Source organism: Eurosta solidaginis, chromosome 2, assembly GCF_040869045.1.
Source record: "Eurosta solidaginis isolate ZX-2024a chromosome 2, ASM4086904v1, whole genome shotgun sequence".
Classification (NCBI taxonomy): Eukaryota; Metazoa; Arthropoda; class Insecta; order Diptera; family Tephritidae; genus Eurosta; species Eurosta solidaginis.
Genome location: NC_090320.1, coordinates 288,927,915 through 288,950,143, shown reverse-complemented (window position 1 = coordinate 288,950,143; position 22,229 = coordinate 288,927,915). Strand labels below are relative to the sequence as shown.

The window sequence follows — 22,229 nt, the reverse complement described above, 5'->3', positions numbered from 1 at the left end:
CTAGAATGTATTTATACAATATGGATATCAAATGAAAGCTGTTGATGAGTGCTATAGTACAGGATAAGTTTCATATAACTGGAAGGCTAGGGTCTCGAGATATAGCCCAAAACGGTGACCCGGGTACCCCTAGAATGTGTTTATACAATATGGATATCAAATAAAAGCTGTTGATGAGTGCTATAATACAGGATAATCTCCATACAACTGGGAGGCTAGGGTCTCGAGATATAGCCCAAAACGTGGACCCGGTACCCCTAGAATGTGTTTATACAATATGTATATCAAATGAAATCTGTTGATAAGTGCTATAGTACAGGATAATTTTCATACAACTGGGAGGCTAGGATCTCGAGATATAGCCCAAAACGTGGACCCGGGTACCCCTAGAATGTGTTTATACAATATGGATATCAAATGAAAGCTGTTGATGAGTGCTATAGTACAGGATAATTTTCATACAACTGGGAGGCTAGGGTCTCGAGATATAGCCCAAAACGTGGACCCGGGTACCCCTAGAATGTGTTTATACAATATGGATATCAAATAAAAACAGTTGATGAGTCCTATAGTACAGGATAATTTTCATACAACTGGGAGGCTATGGTCTCGAGATATAGCCCAAAACGTGGACCCGGGTACCCCTAGAATGTGTTTATACAATATGGATATCAAAGGAAAGCTGTTGATGAGTGCTATAGTACAGGGTAATTTTCATACAACTGGGAGGCTAGGGTCTCGAGATATAGTTCAAAACGTGGACCCAGATACACCTAGAATGTGTTTTATTTTATGGGTATCAAATTGAAGCTGCTGATGAGTGCTATAATACAGAGTAAGTTTTACACCGCTGAGAGACTTGGGTCTCGAGATATAGGCCAAGACATGGACCCGGATACCCGTAGAATGTGTGTGGATTATGGATATCAAATGAAAGCTGTTGCTGAGAGCTCTAAAGTTCATTGTGATATTCGATTTAGTCGCATCAACCTGGCAAAACTGATAAATATGCATGCGAAGCCGAAATAAAGACAAGAATTAATAATACCCACATACCTATTTACATATGTCCTATTCGATTTGCCTGAAATTTCGTATATAAATTTGCCTATATTAGTATTTACGATCCTTTTTTCCGGGAAGTATCCAAAGACGGACTGGGACTGGGATTAGGACCAGGACTGGGATGGAGACTCGCTGTGGGACTGGAACAAAATACATACAACCCTCTGGGACTGGCAATAAGAGATGAAGAAGAAGGAGAAAAACTTGAGAGAAGAGAAAAGGGAGAAGGAGACTGAGAAAGAGATAGAATGAGACGAAGATGGGGATGAAGCGAAAAAGGCGGAGGGAGGAGTGAATAAAAAGATTGGGAAAAAGTGTAGAGGGGTAGGGCAGAGTTAGACGGAAAAAGCTTATTAAAATGTATGCAGATAGGCCAAATGTAGGGCAGAATAACGTCTGCCAGGTCTGCTAGTTTTCAAAAAAATTAAGCAACAAGAGAAAGAACAACGACAACAAAATGTTACCAAAAAGAAAAAGGGAGGGACAAATAATTTTTACGCTGATAGTAATTGAGAATTGAAGGAGGGAAGCTAAAGCAAAGGAATGGACAAGTTGGGTTACGTTAGGGATCCAATATTTAAAAAAAATTAAGCAACAAGAAAAAAAACAACGACAAAAAAATGTTACCAAAAAGAAAAAGGAAGGGACAAATAATTTTGACGCTGATAGTAATTGGGAATTGAAGAAGGGAAGCTAAAGAAAAGGAATGGACAAGTTGGGTTACGTTAGGGATCCAATATTTCAATAAAATTAAGCAACAAGAGAAGAACAACGACAACAAAATGTTACCAAAAAGAAAAAGGAAGGGACAAATAATTTTTACGCTGATAGTAATTGAGAATTAAAGGAGGGAAGCTAAAGCAAAGGAATGGACAAGTTGGGTTACGTTAGGGATCCATTATTCATAGAGGAATTGGCCCTTGCTTGCTAGTTAGGGGACGTTCAACGTGTAAACCACACAGCTCTATGGTTTGACCAGGAAGGCTCAAGATCATATTAAACCGCAGTACCCATATCCGGGGAGTGCCTTTAGTGCTACAAGATGTAGAAGCAGATAAGAAATGGTATAGTTTGACCAAGTCAAAGGTATATAATCTCTGGCCGCATGTTGCAGTACTTCAGTGTGCTTACTAAGTATAGTCAAACTTTAAAACTTAACGACCCACCCTAAAAAATATTTATTTGAAATACAATAAACAAACAAATTTAATACAGCAAACTTTCAGATGGTATTTGCTCAAAGATGATAGACCATAAATCTAATAAAAATAAAATAAAAAAGTTTTAAACACTTCCTTTATATAAATGGACCAAAATAAGCGAAAAATATCTCCTTATATAAAGACATATTCTTGCTAAACTTTGATTTTTAAATTTTGACATAGAAATTGGAAAAATATTTATGAGAAGTAAAAATATAAAAGTGGAGCGCATATTACTTGGATTGGAAAGTGGGTAGGAAAGGAGATATTAGTCAATCAATTACGCTCCACCTTTATATTTTCACTTCTCATACATATTTTAGCAATTGCTATGCCAAAATTTAAAAATCAAAGTTTAGCCAGAATATTCTTTATATAAGGAAAAATTTTGCGCTGATTTTTGTCCATTTATATAAAGGAAGTGCTTAAAATTTTTATATTTTATATTAATTTTCTCCCTTTGTTCCTTTGTCATGGCGTCTTAACCTATCTGTGAAGCTTCATGTTCGTAGCTCAATGAGAGTTACTTAAAAATCAACTCAAAACTCCAAATTTCCAAATTCTTATCTAAATATTTCGATCCGTGCGCCATCTAATGGATTTTTTTCTCCTTTTATTAAATTTTCTCATCTGTTAAGTTTAACGCTTGTAGCTCAATGATAACTTACATAAAAATAAATCCAAAAATTCCCTCCCTTCCGTTTGATTTTACTAAATATCTCAGTCCGTGCGCCCCCTAGCGAAACTTTTTGTATTGTGTCATCGGTTGTCATCGGCCTCTTAATTAAGGTTGAAATTTCAAGGCTATAGCTCATCGAGAAGGTACTTAAAAGCCGGTTTCGAATTTCCAAATTATTATCTAATTTTTTCGATCCTTGTGCCACCTAACGGAATTTTTTTCTCCTTTTGTTCCTTTGGCACGGTGTCTTAACTTGTCTCTGAGGTTACATGTTTGTAGCTCAAAGAGAAGTTACTTTAAAATCGATTTCAAAACACAAAGTTTCCAAATTCTTATCTAAATATTTCGATCCGTGCGCCACCTAACGGCATTTTTTTCTCCTTTTCTTAAATTTTCTCGACGTCTTATCCTATCTGTGAAATTTTACAGTTGTAGCTCAATGAGAACTTACATAAAAATTAATCCCGTTTCTTACGATCTTTCTAAATATCTCATCCCATGCGCCCCCTAGCGAATCTTTTTGTATCGTGTCATCGGCTGTATCCTGTCATCATCGACTGAATTAAGCTTGAAATTTCAAGTCTCTAGCTCATCGAAAAGTTACTTAAAAGCTGGTTTGAAATTTTTCAAATTCTTACCTAATTATTTCGATCCGTGCGCCACCTAACGGATTTTTTCCTTTTGTTGCACTGTCACGGTGTTCTAACCTATGTGTAAAGTTTCACGTTTGTAACTCAATGAGAAGTTACTTAAAAATCGATTTCAAGTTTTGTATGAAAAGCGGACAAACATTCAACCGAACTAATATAAAGGAAGTAAAAAAACATAAATTATTTGCAAAAACAATACCCTACTCTTTGGTATTTGAAAAGTATTTATATATACACTGGACCAGCTGATGAAATATGATTGCAAATAGCTGAAGTTTTGCAATAGTTAAATACAAAACGAATTGGGATGGGCACAAAAGTTATTTATTACTAATAAGATACAAGTGAGTTCCCTTAAAAAGTTAAACTAATCAGGAATTGTCCTCATTCAAAGCGCACAAAAGCCAACTGGAGCACAGCTGGGTAATGTGGTGCAGTTAGGAGTACTTTATGAACCGGTTTTTTTTAAGTGGGGTCGAGAACTTGTACTCATATCGACAAAAACCTTTAGGAAAGATGGAGTGTATCATCATGTATACGACTGCTGCATGACACACGCAGCCACTGATTTATAAAAAATGTCTTTATTAAACTATTTTTTTATAAACTAGAGGAGAGGTAACATCTAATTAAGTAAATATTTAATAACTAGTTTAACCGCTGTTTAACGCTTCTTCAGCTGAGACATTTAGCAATAATTACCCATTTAAGGAAGAAATATAGTAGAGCATACATGTTTAAAAATAAAAAAGTTAAATGCAGTAAAACTGGTATCCAATCAATCAACCGAGTAAATATGGTTTGTGAGAGCACACTTAGATGACAAGACAGTGGCAGTTTTTTATGCGTATACCAAATACCGTTGGTTAAGCTTAGTTTTGTTTTTAAGCCTAATACGGCTTTACAACTGGTTTTTGTACGGTCATGCATAGTTACTTATTTGTAGACAAAAGATAACCGCAAACCGTCACAGCTGATCATTGACGAGTTGGACTAATAAAAGGTCGCTTAAATAAATAAAATAAGTGTAAGACTCAATAAAGATTTTAGGCCGAGCTTCTATTCCAATTTGCGTCGTGCTTCTTTTAATTTTTGCTACAAATTGGCGGGACGAGACCCACATGTTTTATGACGACTCCGAACGGCAACTGCAAGGCAGACGAGTTTTCACTGAGAAGCTTCTTATGGCAGAAATACACTCGGAGAGACGACAGCGCTAAGAAAAACTTTCTTACAATTGATGAAACTTGTTTCTAAAATTTTGATATTGCTTTGCCCGGGGCGTGAACCCAGGATCTTCGAAGTGGCAGGCGGAGCATGCTACCACCACACCACGGCGGCCGCTAAAGGGTGCTAAGCTCAACGAAGAAGACCGCCAAGTAGATGGTTAGTCGTCGTGATCCTGTTTTTATGAAATGGTATGAATTTACAGTCAGGAGTTTTCGAATATGTACTTTTTTCTGGGTCGACTACAGTTTGTGCAAAATCTATTTTACGCTTACTGCTTCGAGAAGGTCTTGTCGGAGGATAAAAGAACTTCGAATGCCTGGTAATACTATCGATATTAGGCTCCTAGATCGAGGGTGCCCACCCAATGGCACTTATGGCTCCGTATGGCTCTCAATTAAATCACTTCGGCTCCGGCTGGATCCCAGCAATAACGAAATTTCGGTAGAATGACACAGAAAATAATCACAGCGTGCTTTGGAATTTAAAGCAATTTCAAATTTTGAACTGCGTTGGTGCCGGCACGTCACACAAACAAACAAACGTCAAGAAAATCGACCTACATTCTTTCACTTTGGCTCCGACTGGCTCCCAACAACAATCAAATTGATTTCTGTAGAAAAACACACAAAATTATCCCATCATACTTTGAAATTCGAAGGTATTTCAAATTTCGAATTGCGTTAAAGCCGGCATGTCACACAGTCCAACGAACGGCATGAACTGAATATAACAAAGAGCATACCCGCGATAAGGCATGCCTGTCGACAAATAATCACAGACCGAAAAATTCGTAGGATCAAAAAAACGTTTATGGTGCAGGCATCGTCTACACTGTAGTTGTTGTTGTTGTAGCGATAAAGATACTCCCCCAAAGTTTTGCTGAGTGTTATCGATGTTGATGGTTGTTTTCCGGATATATATCCGACAGACATGTAGCTGAGATCACAGGGATCTAATGAAAATATAAGCCGACAGAGAAAAATCGTATTTCAAAAAGTTCTAAGTGAACCAAAGCTTTTTTGGAACGTTTTCTAACCTTGTACGAGAGCTGGATACGCAACAGACAGGTATGAAGCCACAAACCGTTCTGATCTGTGATGCTTTTCAAATAGCGATTCTTTATTTGGATTGTTAACATACTTTTATGTGATCCAAGCTTATGTTACGTTTTCGATCAAGCTCCAAGAACTATAAAAAGAAAACACGATTTTATGTTCAATAAGCGAGCGAAATTTTGTTAGCACCCCCGCGTGTATATGCGCCATTAGCTTCTCAGTCAGCAATTGCGGTAGTTCATCGTTTGGCATTTAAGTCCTAGCAGGGCCACACCACCAGCGTATTTAGTCGTTAGTTTGGCACTTGACATTTGGCCGTTTGGCGGTTTTGTTGCCTTTTTAAGGTGTACTTAGTATAGGTATGTCACCGCATTTAGAAAGTTAACGACGGCACTATAAGCACCGTATGGCTTGTCGATGTTGTAATTATGCGGAAAGTATTAAAGACAAATGCAGGTAATTTGGATAGATGGAAGGAATAATGAACGAGTAATCGCCCTCAAGTTTGTTTAACCATTTAAGCTATATTTTATTTTATGCTTCATAATTATGAATTGTCTCATTAAAATTCTATTAAAACCAAGCTGTAATAAAACGTGTGCTGAAAATGAATAATTATTATAGCTACATAACTGGGTACTTGCCTTATTTAGGGTGGTTGAAATAAGTCGTTGCAAAGTAATTGCGGAAATATGGATTTTATTTAGACAAATGCGATATTAAGAATATTCAGAAAGCATATGGTCTCCACGGCTCAGCAAACAGGCAATTACACACACCAAATGTTCCCACGAAAGTTTCATCTACGATATGGAAATTGACATCCCTTCAAAAAGCATTACTTAACAAAGCACCTTTTATAAATATTGCAACGAATTTTGGGAAATTCTGCTAACGTTCGAATCGCTAAGCTGTTGAATAATTAATTCCAATGTTCAATAATGCAAAATGGTCTTTATTAGACTACTTTGAGAGTACTTCACAATAACTCTTACTTCACAACTAATTGCGTGTTTGAATCAAACTGCTTAGTCATGCCTCAGCTTGCGTTGCTTTTATACTTTCGGTTTCCTCGTTCACCCATTTCTTCTAAGGTCTAGTAATTTCGCGAATTTCATGCTTGGTTACCAGCCATACACATGTACATATATTTGTAGTTTGTAACCATATGCGCGTGTATACGTGAGTACTGCTTCGGCTGATGATTACATGTGTTTGTGCGTATCTTTCTGGTGCCTTGTATGTAAGTGAGCAAATGATGATTGATTTGATGTAAACAAGAGTGGCAGCTTACTTTATTGTTGTTGTGCTTTTATAGATTAGTGATTGAGTAGCGGATCGTCCCGATCAGACAAATCTCTCGATCTAAACGCTGCTAGCATCGCCAAATGTACCACTCTTCTACTCCGTGGTTTCTCAATGCTTTGTATGCGGTAGATGGTATCACTGATCTTCTTCACAACCTTGTACGGGGCTTCCCAACTGCACCGAAATTTGGATGGAACACCTTTCCGCCGGTGAGGGTTGTATAACAGTACCAAATCTCCCGCCAAGAAACCTTTCGAATTATTTTCCTTGTCGTACCTGTGTTTCATCTTACTACTCATTATCCTGGATCGTTCCCTCGCACTCTGTTGCTTGACCAATGAAGAACTACTTCGCAGAGCTTGCGCTGGACGGATTTCCTTTGCATAATCAGTATCGTTCCGACGCTTCACAACAGTAGTGTGCCTTGGCTTGAAACCACCCTTGCATTCTTTCTTCGTTTCAGTACGTCCGTTAGGGCTTTTCAATGCCAGGGTTTCCCTCACAGGTACCTTCGGTTTTGATTTGTTTGGCCCATTTGTTCCATCAACCGTTACCTTTGAATTTCGTGGCCTTCGTCGAGTCTTCTCCACCAGTACTCGATTACTGCTGAACCCTTTTTCCAAACTAAAGTTAAGTGGCACATCTTGGTTCTCATAACACATCACCCTTCTCTGCATATCGATCTTGATGTCATGGTCAACCAAGAAATCCACTCCCAATATAACTTCATCAACAATCTCCGCCACAACAAATTTGTGTAGAACCATGACCTTCCCAATCAATACTTCACATATCACTTCTCCCTGAACTTGGTTATACTCGCCAGTGACCGTACGCAACTTTGCTCCAGGTAACGGTTTTACTCTCCTGTTGACCAAGTCAGATCGGATCAAGGAATGAGATGCGCCCGTATCTACAGTCAGTACTCGTTCTTTGCCATCCACATTCCCTCTGACGGTAAGACTGCTTGATTTCCTTCCAATTTGCGACACAGATATCACAGGGCATTCAATAGCTGGATCTAGCTCTCTACCTCTTACTCGCTCTTGCTCATCTCCTCTAGCTTTGCGTTTACGGCCACCCACATTGTTGGAACTATTAAGACCAAGATCGCAATGACGTGCTATGTGACCGGACTTCCCGCATTTGAAGCATTTGATAACTTTTTCACTTCGCTTTTGCGATCCTTTCAGTGCCTCCAATATTGCGTCTACCTACTCTGGCCTTTCTACTTCCACACGGCGTACTTTGAAAACTGGCTTACACAGAAGCGACGCCGTTTCCTGAATCAGAGCTTGTGACAACGTTTCTGCGAATGTTGGCTTTGGGTTCGCGTATGTGGCTCGCTTCGTTTCGACGTCCCTTATGCCATTTATAAAGCTCTGAATCTTCACTCTTTCCGTGTATTCCACGGGTGCATCCGCATTTGCAAGATGAGCCAATCTTTCAATGTCCGAAGCAAACTCCTGCAAAGTCTCGTTAGCTTTTTGGTAGCGGTTTTGCAATTCTATTTGAAATATCTGTTTCCTGTGTTCGCTTCCGTATCGCCGTTCTACAGCAGCCATCAATGCGTCATAACTGTTCCGTTCGTACTCTGGAATAGTCTGTAAGATTTCGGCAGCTGGTCCTTTCAATGCTACGAAGAGTGCTGCAACTTTATCTTCATCATTCCAGTTGTTCGCTGTCGACGTCTTCTCAAATTGGAGCTTAAATACCTGGAAAGGAACAGAACCGTCAAAGGATGGTGTTTTTACCTTTGAATTACTAATTGAAACTGCTGGGCGATTCAGTTGCAACTGCTCGATACGTCCTCTCAAAGCATCCACCTCGGCCTCGATATTTTCTTCAAACTGTAAAATTTTTGTATCTTGCGCCTCCAACTTCGAGGAAATACGTCCTTCTTGCTCTTCCAGTTGAGCAGAGATCTGCGATGATATCTGTGCTGAAATTTGAGCCGACATTTCGGATATCCGTGCCTCTTGTGCTTCAATCTTCGCTGTTATACGGTTCTCCTGCGATTCCAGCTGAGATGACATTTGCGACGACATTTCGGATATACGCGTTTCTTGTGCTTCCATCTGGGATACCATATACGTCTTCTGTTCTTCTAGTTGAGATGACATATACGTTTTCTGTTCTTCTGGTTGAGATGCCAGTTGAGATGTTATATCTGTCCTTTGCGATGTCAGTTGAGAAGCCACCGTCGATGTTTGAGCAGATATTGCAGCCAAAATCATGTTCAAGTCTGTGTTCGCCATTGTCTGCGGTGTTTCTTCGATTTTTGTTATTTCCTCGCCATCAAGATGAAAGTCATACTCTTCCACATCAATTCCTTCTCCTTCCATTGCCTCTCGTAGCCGTGCCTGGAGTTCAAGTTTAACGCCGCTTGTATTCAATCGACGACTCTCCAACTCCTTCTTTAGTTGCTGGATCTTCAATTCACTGAACTTTGCCATGTCCTTGTTGTCCTCTGGAATTTATTCAACAATTCCTCTTCTGACACCAATTGTAACGATTTTGCTTGCAAATCCTCTTATTTGCAATCCTCTGCTAAGTTCGTATCGCTAAACTGTTGAATAAATAACTCCAATATTGAATAATGGAAAAATGGCCTTTATTGGCCTTATACTTTGCTACTCGCTGGCTTAATAACCAAACTGATTGATAACTCAAATTAAACTCTACTATTGGCCGCCAGATCGCGTGCTTAATCAATAACTGATTGATTGCTCAACTCAAACTGAATTACATTTTACTCGCTTGTGCCGCTTTTATAGTTTACGCTGCATACATCTAGGCTCTTCTATTTCCAGAACTTACCAACTATTTCGAGTGTTTATAGTTCTCATATAGTTTCTACTTGTTTACAATTTTCTACTTTTCAGCGTCTCTCAGATGTATGTGAGTTTGTAGTTTACAGTCTCTCGCACACACATAGGCGTATAAGTAAATGCATATGTGTGTGACATCTCTCGGCTGCCTTATATATGTGTATACATGATTTGATTATTGACGTGAACATCGCTTAGCATCGCCTTAGTGATGGTATAGCTTAGGGATGCTAATATCCGTGACAATATTGTTGATGCTTCATGACTTTTACTGATCACTAAGAGGCAAATGCAATAAGACTTTCATATTCGACATCTTCATAAAGCACATAAAATGAGTTTGAGAGTTAATGCTTCATCGAGCAAGATAAATTAGCAATTGACCTAGTCACATATTAAGACTCCATAGGCAATGGAAAAAACTGGCCTTGTCTTCATAGAAAGCGAGAATCTAAACAACAAAGTTGCTAAATTGCAAAAAAAAAGAAAAGCAGTGATAATTGTAACGTTTGTTTCATCATATCACAAAAACAAACCAACCACACGTATGATATGCGAAAATTGTCTTGGGAGATGCCACTATATTTGCTTGTCAAACACCTTATGCTACTTAGTTGTCAAACAACTTGACTGTCATGTCATACCGCTGCACTTGACAAGCGTTTCTTCATACTTGTGACAATCACGTTCACCTGACGCTGACGAAACATCTTTATCCGTACTTGATGTTGCTGGAAAGTAAGCTGCTTCAATTATGGTTGAGTGGAAAAAAAATTTAGATGGTACCAAAAAAACGACACCATTTTCTTTAATATTATTTTGCAATAGGCTCGTTCCACTGAGTTTTTGCAATCAATTAAAGTTGCTTGAAGAGGTTGTTGGCAGTTTCAAACAATTAAAATTCGCAGAAATTTAACCTTACTATTTACGCATTATATCAGGTGTTTCTTTATTTATTCATACTTCAAAACCTAGCAAACATTTTTAAAGTTCAACTCTAGGTAATCTTGAGCCGAAACGCTCTATCTTGGAACAATTAGTATACAGTCATTCCTTGCCAATTTTGGATTGGGAAACTAACCGGTTGCCTCATTTTGCCATCTTCAGTCTGGTTTAATTTTCGTTCGAGTTGGAGTTTATTCCTATGCTTGCTTTCGGTTGTTTGCAGTGCTTCCTGACCAGAGAGCCACTTTGATACAAATTTTCCTTGAACCAATTACACAATGTCACTGGTGTGCTTTTACTCAAGCTATTTGGTTATATCAATAAACATAATAATGGCCTTTAGGGAGTATTTTGATACCGCTCCCAGTCCGGGCTGCACAAAACTCAGGACCTCATGTTCGCCAGATCTGTGCAATCTCAGAGGTTGCATGAGATTTTTGTTGCAGGTAGAAGTCTGCAACTTTAGTTTATTTCTTATCTGGGCCTTGTTTTCGCGGTTTAAGCTTTATTTTATTATTAAATGTGTTTTTCGGGTTAAGTGGAAGACCACCATATCCCGACTGTCAGCTCGAGAAAGCCCTATGTCCGAATACTTTTTATTGAGTTCATAAGTTCGTAATGCATGCGTAGATTCAGAATAAGTTATGTTAGGCTATAGTGGTTGTCTCACCGCAAATCAGCGGGGCATACTTAGGCCAGCTGACTAATAGTCATTGTAGGAAATTTATTAAATTTGTTCGTCTAATGGAGCGCAGAGCCAAACCCGCTAAACACTCAATAAAATGCCTGCTTAAACTTAACCTGATCAGGGCAAGGCACCTGCGAAGAAAGTGATCAACACTTTCCATCTCCTTTGAGTCACTATTGTTCGGATAAAACTCAATCGTTGAGATTTCTATGCGTTCGTGGTGTAAGTCAGATGACAAAGGGCGTAAAAGTATCATGCTAAGGTGCAAGCAAAAGCAAATTGCTGATGCTGAACTGTTCTTAGTAAAAAAGGGCATCCTAGATAGAGAAGGCCATTGTTCATGAAATCTAGTAAGCCCTTATTTCTTAACACCCACAGTTCACAGTCCAATGCTTTTCATTTTTTTTATAACTTTCAGGCGAGCAGGTCGACCACAAAAAGCTTTTATGTCTGCAACGAACGTCACGCTTCCTTGCATATTAGAGTGCCCCGGCAAAAAAGTTATAACTATTCCTTACCTTTTGCATTTACTTCTTAACTTCGTGAATGTAAACTATACACTTTAATGTTCGCTGTGTTTAATCTATGCAAAAAAAAAAATTTTAAAAGAAACAAGTGGCTTCTCTTAAACACATTAAGCCAGCAGTCGTTTCTGTCACCCCAATCACCCGCAGTTTGTAGTTGGCCTTACTGACCATTATAAATTTCATTCGTTTGAAATCAGTGTCGGCAAGTAATTTAAGTAGCGGAAAAAGATATCAGATTCACTCTGAGAACTGAACTGAAAGCGCAGGTTTGAGTAGCGTAAGTGAAAAAAAAACAACAAAGAAGTTAACAAAATAAAACCGAACTCGTTCTTCTTCTTTACCTCACGAAATAAGGTCTACTTTGATTTACAAAGAGGCTCTGTAAATATGTTTTATCTTTATTACGAAACAATATGCTAGCGAACGATGCCAAACTTGGCTCAGCAATACTAAGTGTAAATCACTTTGAACAGTGATGATATATAAATACGAGCCGGACCCGTGCGCATCTTGCGCGACCAATATAAAAGTATCTTATTAAATATCAACAGAAATCAGCTGTTCTATCAATCAATTAAAACTTACAGCTTGCGCTGCCATCTGGCGTATGTTAGCAACTACCGGTAATAGTGCAAATATTCACAATAGTGCCATAGGACAAATAAATTTGTTTGTGTGCTCACAATCGTTTATTTTTAACAAATTATTTTAATAAAATATAGCTAAACAAACGCACTACGGCCAAAATTGCCCAAAGCTCGCTAATAGCCCGAATCTACATCTTTACAACCAAAACTTTATTTATAGATATGGATTCCAAATAAAAGCGAAAAAGGGACCCGTACGTAAAAACAGCAATTAGAAATAATATATATGATGTTTAGAACCCAAGGGAAACGTAAAGAAAACGAGCCACTTAAATTAGGAACAACTTTTTATGAACTCAATTAGAGTAAAAATACTTGTACGAGCTCCTCTTCTACTCGGAGAAATTTTTTTTTTTTATCGTAAGTGCCTTCGAGAAATGCTGGATAGGAGATACATTCTTTCAACTAGTTACCTCGTAATTAGCATTGGTGCAATATCACACTGACCTAAAATGACGCCAGTAAATATTCTTACTGCAGTTTGGCATAGTTTCAAAAGGAAGCTCTTGCCTTTCCTATCAAAATATGACCATAAGGACCACGTCACTTCTCAATTATAAAGCTTCGTTGCCCTTATAGAGTATGTCTCGGTATTACTCGCTAGATGGCTCAGCTGTCGTCGGTAATCATTGGCGATCACCGTGGTGTGGTGGAAGGGTGCTCCGCCTAACACACCAAAGATCCTGGTTTTAACTACTGGGCAAAGCTACATCAAAATTTAAAAACAATTTTTTTCAATTAGAAAAAAGTTTTTCTAAGCGGGGTCGCCCTCTCGGCAGTAATTTGGCTAGTTTGTGGGAAAAATTAAAAGGAGCACCACGTAAATTGGAAGATTCTCGGCCGAAATCTCTTCGGAGGTATATCGTGCCTTGTATTTTTATACCCAGCTGTACTTGTATACAGAGTATTATAATTTTGATTGGATAACGGTTGGTTGTACAGGTATAAAGGAATCGAGATAGATATAGACTTCCATATATCAAAACCATCAGTATCGAAATAAAATTTGATTGAGCTACATATGTCCGTCCGTCCGTATGTCCGTTAACAGGATAACTTAAGTAAATATTGAGATATCTTCACCAAATTTGGTACACGAGCTTATCTGGATCCAGAACAGATTGGTATTGAAAATTGAGCTAAATCGGGTGATAACCATGCCCACTTTTTATATATATAATATTTTGGAAAACACAAAAAACCTGATTATTTAGTAAATAATACACCTAGAATGTTGAAATTTGACGTGTGGATTGATATTGAGACTCTTGATAAAAAATTTTAAATGGGCGTGGCACCGCCCACTTTTGATAAAATCAATTTTACAAATATTGTAACGAATTTAGTTCATTTCCGCTTATTCCAAATCTTCTACTAACGTTCGAATCACTAAACTGTTGAATAAATAACTCCACTATTCAATAATGCAAAATAGCCTTTATTTAAGTACTTCACAATACTACTACTTCTCGACAGATAGCGTGCTTAAATCAAACTCAATACTGATTCTCAGCTTTACCTCCTTTTACTCTCTATGATTTCTCGTCCGCATACTTCTAGGCGCTTCTATTTCTAGAATTTACTAGCAGCTACAAAATTACCAGCTATAACATAACTACAGATGCACGTTATAGCTTCTCATATGCGCGTGTATATGTGAGTAATACTTCCACAGATAATTGCCAACTTTCGGGAGCATCTCAGATAAGATATATGCATGTGTTTGTGCATATCTCTCCGCTGCATGTACGTACATATGTGTAGACATAATGATTGATTCCTTTATGTTGATACAAGTGACTGTCTGCTGTATTGTTGTTGTGGCTTCATTTAGCATCAGACTGGTGATGTGAGTATCACTCAGTGTCACTAATATTCGTCACACTGGCCCCCACCTAAGTCTGATCGTCCCGATCAGACAAATCTCACGATCTAACCACTGCTAGCCTCTCCAAATGAACCATCCTTCTATTTCGCGGTTTCCCAATTGTTTGTATGCGGTAGATGACATCACTTATCCTCTTTACAACTCTGCCCGGGCCTTCCCAACTGCACCAAAATTTGGATTGAACACCTTTCCGCCGGTGAGGGTTGTATAGAAGTACCAAATCTCCCTTCAAGAAACCTTCCGAATTATTGTTCTTGTCGTACCTGCGTTTCATCCTACTACTCATTATCCTGGACCGTTCCCTCACACTCTGTTGTTTGGCCAATGAACTACTTCGTAGAGCTTGCGCTTGACGGATTGGCTTCGCATAATCAGTATAGTTCCGACGGTTCACAACAGTAGTGCGCCCTGGCTTGAAACTACCCTAGCATTCATTCTGGGAAATTCTTTCCTTCGGTTTTGTGCGTCCATTTGGTTTTGTCAATGCCAGTGTTTCTCTAGCAGGTACTTTTGATTTCGCCTTATTTGGCCCTTTCGATCCATCAACCTTTACCTTTGACTTTCGTGGTATTTTTTGAGTCTTCTCCACCAGCACTCGCTTACTGCTGAACCCTTGCTCAAAACTGAAATTAAGTGGCACGTCCTTGTTCTTATACTGGATAATCCTTCTCTGCATATCGATCCTGATGTCATAGTCAACTAAGAAATCCACTCCCAATATGACTTCATCAACAATCTCTGCCACAACGAACTTGTGTAGAACCATGACCTCCCAATTAAGAATTCACATACCACTTCTCCCTGGACTTGGTTATACTCGCCAGTAATCGTACACAATCTTGCTCCAGGTAATGGCTTTACTCTCCTGTTGACCAAATCAGATCGGATCAAGGAATGAGATGCTTCCGTATTGACAGTCAGTACACGTTCTTTGCCATCCACATTTCCTCTGACGTTAAGACTACTCGATTTTCTTCCAATTTGTGTGACAGATATCACAGGAAATTCAACAGCTGGAGCTAGCTCTCGATTTTTTTACATCTGGCACGCTGTTGCTCATCACCTCCCGCTTTGCGTTTACGGCCACCCAAGGTAGAACTACCAGGGCCTGTCCTGCAATGACGTGCAATGTGACTTGGGTTACCGCACTTGAAACACTTCAAAATTGTGCTTCCAAAATTGTGTCTACCCAGTCTGGCCTTTCCACTTCCACGCGATGAGCTTTGTACGCTGGCTTACTCAAAAGTGAGGCTGTTTCCTGAGTCAGTGCATGCGATACCGTTTCAGCAAATGTTAGTTTTGGATTCGCATATGTAGCTCGTTTCGTTTCCCCGTCTCGTATACCATTTATGAAGCTCTGGATTTTTACTCTCTCGGTGTATTCCACGGGTGCGTCCACATTTTCTAGATGGGCCAGTCTTTCGACATCTGACGCAAACTCCTGCAAAGTCTCATTCGCTTTTTGGTAGCGATTTTGCAACTCAATTTGATATATCTGTTTCCTATGCTCGCTTCCGTAACGTCTCTCGACAGCGGCCATCAATGCTTCATAACTGTTCCGTTCGTACTCTAGAATAGTCTGCAAGATTTCAGTTGCAGACCCTTTCAATGCCACGAACAGTGCAGCAACTTTATCTTCCGCATTCCAGTTGTTCACTGCAGCGGTCTTCTCAAACTGTAGCTAATAGATCTGGAAAGGAACAGAACCGTCAAAGGATGGTGTTTTTACCTTTGGATTACTCGCTGAAACTGCTGGGTGATTTAGTTGTACCTACTCCATAAGACCTTTCAACGCTTCTATCTCGGCATCAGTTTTTTCCTAGAGTGAAGCAATTTGAACTTGTGCAAGTGAACTTGTGACGACATTTCTGAAATGCGTGCCTTCTGCGACTCCAGCTGAGATGCTATTGTCGATGGTTGGTCAGATATTGTGCTCGTCACTGTCTGCGGTGTTTCGTTTTTTTCTTCCATATTTGTTGTTGTCTTGTCGCTATCAGAATGAGAGATATACTTGTCAGCATTGATTCCTTCAAATACCATTGCTACCCTTAGTCGTCTTTGTAGCTGTGATTTATTGTCAGTAGTAGCCAGTCCACGGGGTTCCAACTCCTCCTTCAGTTGCTGGATCGTCAATTCACTCAACTTTGCCATGTCCAAGTTGTATCCCCAATCTTCGGAATTTATTCAACAATTCCTCTTCTGACACCAATTGTAACGAATTTACTGAAATTCCTCTTATTTGCAACCTTCTACTAACTTTCGAATCAATAAACTGTTGAATAAATAACGCCACTATTCAATAATGCAAAATGGCCTTTATTCAAGTACTTCACATTACTACTACTTCTCGACAGATCGCGTGCTTAAATCAATCTCAATACTGATTCTCAGCTTTACCTCCTTTTATACTCTGTGATTTCTCGTTCGCATACTTCGAGGCGCTTCTATTTCTAGAATTTACTAGCAGCTATAAACTTACCAGCTATAACATAACTACAGATACACGTTATAGCTTCTCATATGCGCGTGTATATGTGAGTAATACTTCCACAGATAATTGCCTACTTTTGGGAGCATCTCAGATAAGATATATGCATGTATTTGTGGATCTCTCTTCGCTGCGTGTACGTACATATGTGTAGACATAATGATTGATTCGTTTATGTAGATACAAGTGACTTCCTGCGTTATTGTTGTTGTGGCTTCATTTACTTAGCATCAGACTAGTGATGTGAGTATCACTTAGTGTCACTAATATTCGTCACAATGTTATTAATCATAACTCAATAATCGTTAAACCAAACGTAACAAAATTCGGCAGAGAGGTTACCTTTACTATAAGGAATGCTTTGAAGAAAAATTAACGAAATCGGTTAAGGACCACGCCCACTTTTATATAAAAGATTTTTATAAGGGTCGTGGACGAATAAAAGAGAGCTTTATATCAATGGTATTTCATTACCCAAGTGGATTTATAACAATAAATAGGAAGAAATTCAAATTTTAAAAAATGAGCGTGGCACCGCCCCTTTTATGACTAAGCAATTTTCTATGTTTCGGGAGCCATGTCTCGAAGAAAAATTAAAGGATCGTAATAAAATTGGGTACACAAATTTTCCCTATAGCAGGAATTATTTCTAGAAAAAATGGACGAGATCACTTAAAGACCACGCCCACTTTTATATAAAAGATTTTTAAAAGGGTCGTAGAGGAAAATAATAAGCTATAACTTAGCAAAAAATAGTTTTGAATCAATGATATTTCACTTATCAACGTGCTATGTAGAAAAGTAATTTATCTGAAGTGAAATATACAATTAAAGCTCACGCTGAGTATATAATGTTCGGTTACACCCGAACTTAGACACCTTTACTTGTTATATACTCAGTTGAGCAGAGCTCACAGAGTATATTAACTTTGATTGGATAACGGTTGGTTGTACAGGTATAAAGGAATCGAGATAGATATAGACTTCCATATATCAAAATCATCAGTATCGAAAAAAAATTTTATTGAGCCATGTCCGTCCGTCCGTCCGTCCGTTAACACGATAACTTGAGTAAATTTTGAGGTATCTTGACGAAATTTGGTACGTAGGTTCCTGGGTACTCATCTCAGATCGCTACTTAAAATGAACGATATCGGAGTATAACCACACCCACTTTTTCGATATCGAAAATTTCGAAAAATCGAAAAAGTGCGATAATTCATTACCAAAGACGGATAAAGCGATAAAACTTGGTAGGTGGGTTGAAATTATGACGCAGAATAGAAAATAAGTAACATTTTGGACAATGGGCGTGGCACCGCCCACTTTTAAAAGAAGGTAATTTAGAAGTTTTGCAAGCTGTAATTTGGCAGTCGTTGAAGATATCATGATGAAATTTGGCAGGAACGTTACTTGTATTACTATATGTATGCTTTATAAAAATTTGCAAAATCGGAGAACGACCACGCCCATTTAAAAAAAAAATGTTTTTAAAGTGAAATTTTTACAAAAAATTTAATATCTTTACAGTATATAAGTAAATTATGTCAATATTCAACTCCAGTAATGATATGGTGCAACAAAATACAAAAATAAAAGAAAATTTCAAAATGGGCGTGGCTCCGCCCTTTTCATTTGATTTGTCTAGGATACATTTAATGCCATAAGTCGAACAAATATTAAACCAATCCTTGTGAAATTTGGTAGGCGCTTAGATTCTAGGACGATAACTGTTTTCTGTGAAAAAGGGCGAAATCGGTTGAAGCCACGCCCAGTTTTTATACACAGTAGATCGTCTGTCCTTCCGCTCTGCCGTTTACACGATAACTTGAGCAAAAATCGATATATCTTTACTAAGCTCAGTTCACATAATTATCTGAACACACTTTGTATTGGTGTAAAAAATGGCCGAAATCCGGCTATGACCACGCCCACTTTTTTGATTTCGAAAATTACGAAAAATGAAAAAAATGCCATAATTCTATACCAAATACGAAAAAAGGGATGAAACATGGTAATTTCATTGGTTTATTGACGCAAAATATAACTTTAGAAAAAAACTTTGTAAAATGGGTGTGACACCTACCATTATTAAGTAGAAGAAAATGAAAAAGTTCTGCAGGGAGAAATCGAAAGCCCTTGGAATCATGGCAGGAATATTGTTCGTGGTATTACATATATAAATAAATTAGCGGTACCCGACAGATGATGTTCTGGGTCACCCTCGTCCACATTTTGGTCGAAATCTCGAAAACGCTTTCACATATACAACTACCACCACTCCCTTTTAAAATTGTTATTAATACCTTTAATTTGACACCCATATTGTACAAACACATTATAGAGTCACCCCTGGTCCACCTAAGACCCACTCCCTTTGAAAATACTCATTATCACCTTTCGTTTGATACTCATAATGTACAAACGCATTCTAGAGTCAACCCTGGTCCACCTTTATAACGATATCCCGAAAAGGCGTCCACCTATAGAACTAAGGCCCACTCCCCTTTAAAATACTCATTAACACCTTTCATTTGATACCCATATCGTACAAACAAATTCTTGAGTCACCCCTGGCCCACCTTTATATCGATATTTCGAAAAGGCGTCCACCCATAGAACTAATGCCCACTCCCTTTTAAAATACTCATTAACACCTTTCGTTTGATACCCATATTGTATAAACGCATTCTAGAGTCATCCCTGGTCCACCTTTATGGCGATATCTCGAAAAGGCGTACACCTATAAAACTAAGCCCCACTCCCTTTTAAAATACTCATTAACACCTTTCATTTGATACCCATATCGTACAAACAAATTCTAGAGTCACCCCTGGTCCACCTTTATATCGATATTTCGAAAAGGCGTCCACCCATAGAACTAGGGCCCACTCCCTTTTAAAATACTCATTAACACCTTTCGTTTGATATCCATATTGTATAAACGCATTCTAGAGTCATCCCTGGTCCACCTTTATGGCGATATCTCGAAAAGCCGTCCACCTATAAAACTAAGGCCCACTCCCTTTTAAAATACTCATTAACACCTTTCATTTGATAGCCATATCGTACAAACATATTCTAGAGTCACCCCTGGTCAACCTTTATATCGATATTTCGAAAAGGCGTCCACCCATAGAACTAAGGCCCACTCCCTTTTAAAATACTCATTAACACCTTTCCTTTGATACCCATATTGTATAAACGCATTTTAGAGTCATCCCTGGTCCACCTCTAGGGCGATATCTCGAAAACGCGTCCACCTATAGAACTAAGGCCCACTCCCTTTTAAAATACTCATTAACACCTTTCATTTGATACCCATATCGTATAAACAAATTCTAGAGTCACCCCTGGTCCACCTTTATATAGATATTTCGAAAAGGCGTCCACCCATAGAACTAAGGCCCACTCCCTTTTAAAATACTCATTAACACCTTTCATTTGTTACCCATATCGTAAACAAATTCTAAAGTCACCCCTGGTCCACCTTTATGGCGATATCTCGAAAAGGCGTCCACCTATAGAAGTAAGGCCCACTCCCTTTTAAAATACTCATTAACACCTTTCATTTGATACCCATATCGTACAAACAAATTCTAAGTCACCCCTGGTCCACCTTTATATCGATATTTCGAAAAGGCGTCCTCCCATAGAACTAAGGCCCTCTCCCTTTTAAAATACTCATTAACACCTTTCGTTTGATACCCATATTGTATAAACGCATTCTAAAGTCATCACTGGTCCACCTTTATGGCGATATTTCGAAAAGGCGTCCACCTATAAAACTAAGGCCCACTCCCTTTTAAAATACTCATTAACACCTTTCATTTGATACCCATATCGTACAAACAAATTCTAAGTCACCCCCTGGTCCACCTTTATATCGATATTTCGAAAAGGCGTCCACCCATAGAACTAACGCCCTCTCCCTTTTAAAATACTCATTAACACCTTTCGTTTGATACCCATATTGTATAAACGCATTCTAGAGTCACCTCTGGTCCACCTTTATGGCGATATCTCGAAAAGCCGTCCGCCTATTGAACTAAGGCCCACTCCCTTTTAAAATACTGATTAACACCTTTCATTAGATACCCATATCGTACAAACAAATTCTAGTCACCCCTGGTCCACCTTTATGGCGATATCTCGAAAAGGCGTCCACCTATAGAACTGAGGCCAACGCCCTTTTAAAAAACTCATTAACGCCTTTCTTTTGATACCCATATCGTACAAACAAATTCTAGAGTCACCCCTGGTCCACCTTTATGGCGATATCTCGAAAAGGCGTCCACCTATAGAACTAAGGCCCACGACCTTTTAAAATATTCATTAACACCTTTCATTTGACACCCATATCGCACAAACAACACATTCCAGGGTTACCCTAGGTTCATTTTCCTACATGGTGATTTTCCCTTATTTTGTCTCCATAGCTCTCAACTGAGTATGTAATGTTCGGTTACACCCGAACTTAGACACCTTTACTTGTTTTTTTTTTTTATTTTTAATCATTGAGCGCATTCGTCATGAAAAAGAATGTGTCCTAGTGCAAGTGTAGGTAATCCCATGTACGCTTCACCCACTCGGTCTAACTTTCCAGTACTTTTCCTTACTTTGCAAATTAAATGTTTATGGCTACTTAAAGTCCTTTTTATAGTCAATTGGCATCGAATGTAGTACAACTCAATCAAATTACTTTTACCAGCACCGCACGTGTTATTTCACTTTCTTAATCTCAAATTACAACTTGTAGTTTCAAGAATTTAATGAGCTTGCTTAATTTATTTGACACATTCGAACGCATAAACTTTTTGACCAAATTAATAGCGGCTCTTATAATCAATAACAAGAAAAAAACGTAAAGTCTTTTTTACTTTCCCATTAGCCTTCATCTACGACTTGGATGCACAACGCAGAGAACTTGCATGGTTAGCAACAAACTTGTCAACAAGAGCACATTCCTTATTTGCAATGATTTCTTTTTCTACATAATGAATACGTATCAATTACTTTCTCATGT

At 38.5% G+C, this 22,229-nt stretch overlaps 2 protein-coding genes across 12 annotated transcripts in view; one reads left to right on the top strand and one right to left on the bottom strand.

Moving 5' to 3' along the window:
• The window catches only part of LOC137241140 (tropomyosin-1-like), an 857,608-nt gene that overhangs the window by 736,379 nt on the left and 99,000 nt on the right, over positions 1 to 22,229 (top strand). The window lies entirely within an intron of this gene.
• Ziz (dedicator of cytokinesis protein Ziz) overlaps positions 1 to 22,229 on the bottom strand; it is a 132,292-nt gene that overhangs the window by 77,618 nt on the left and 32,445 nt on the right. The window lies entirely within an intron of this gene.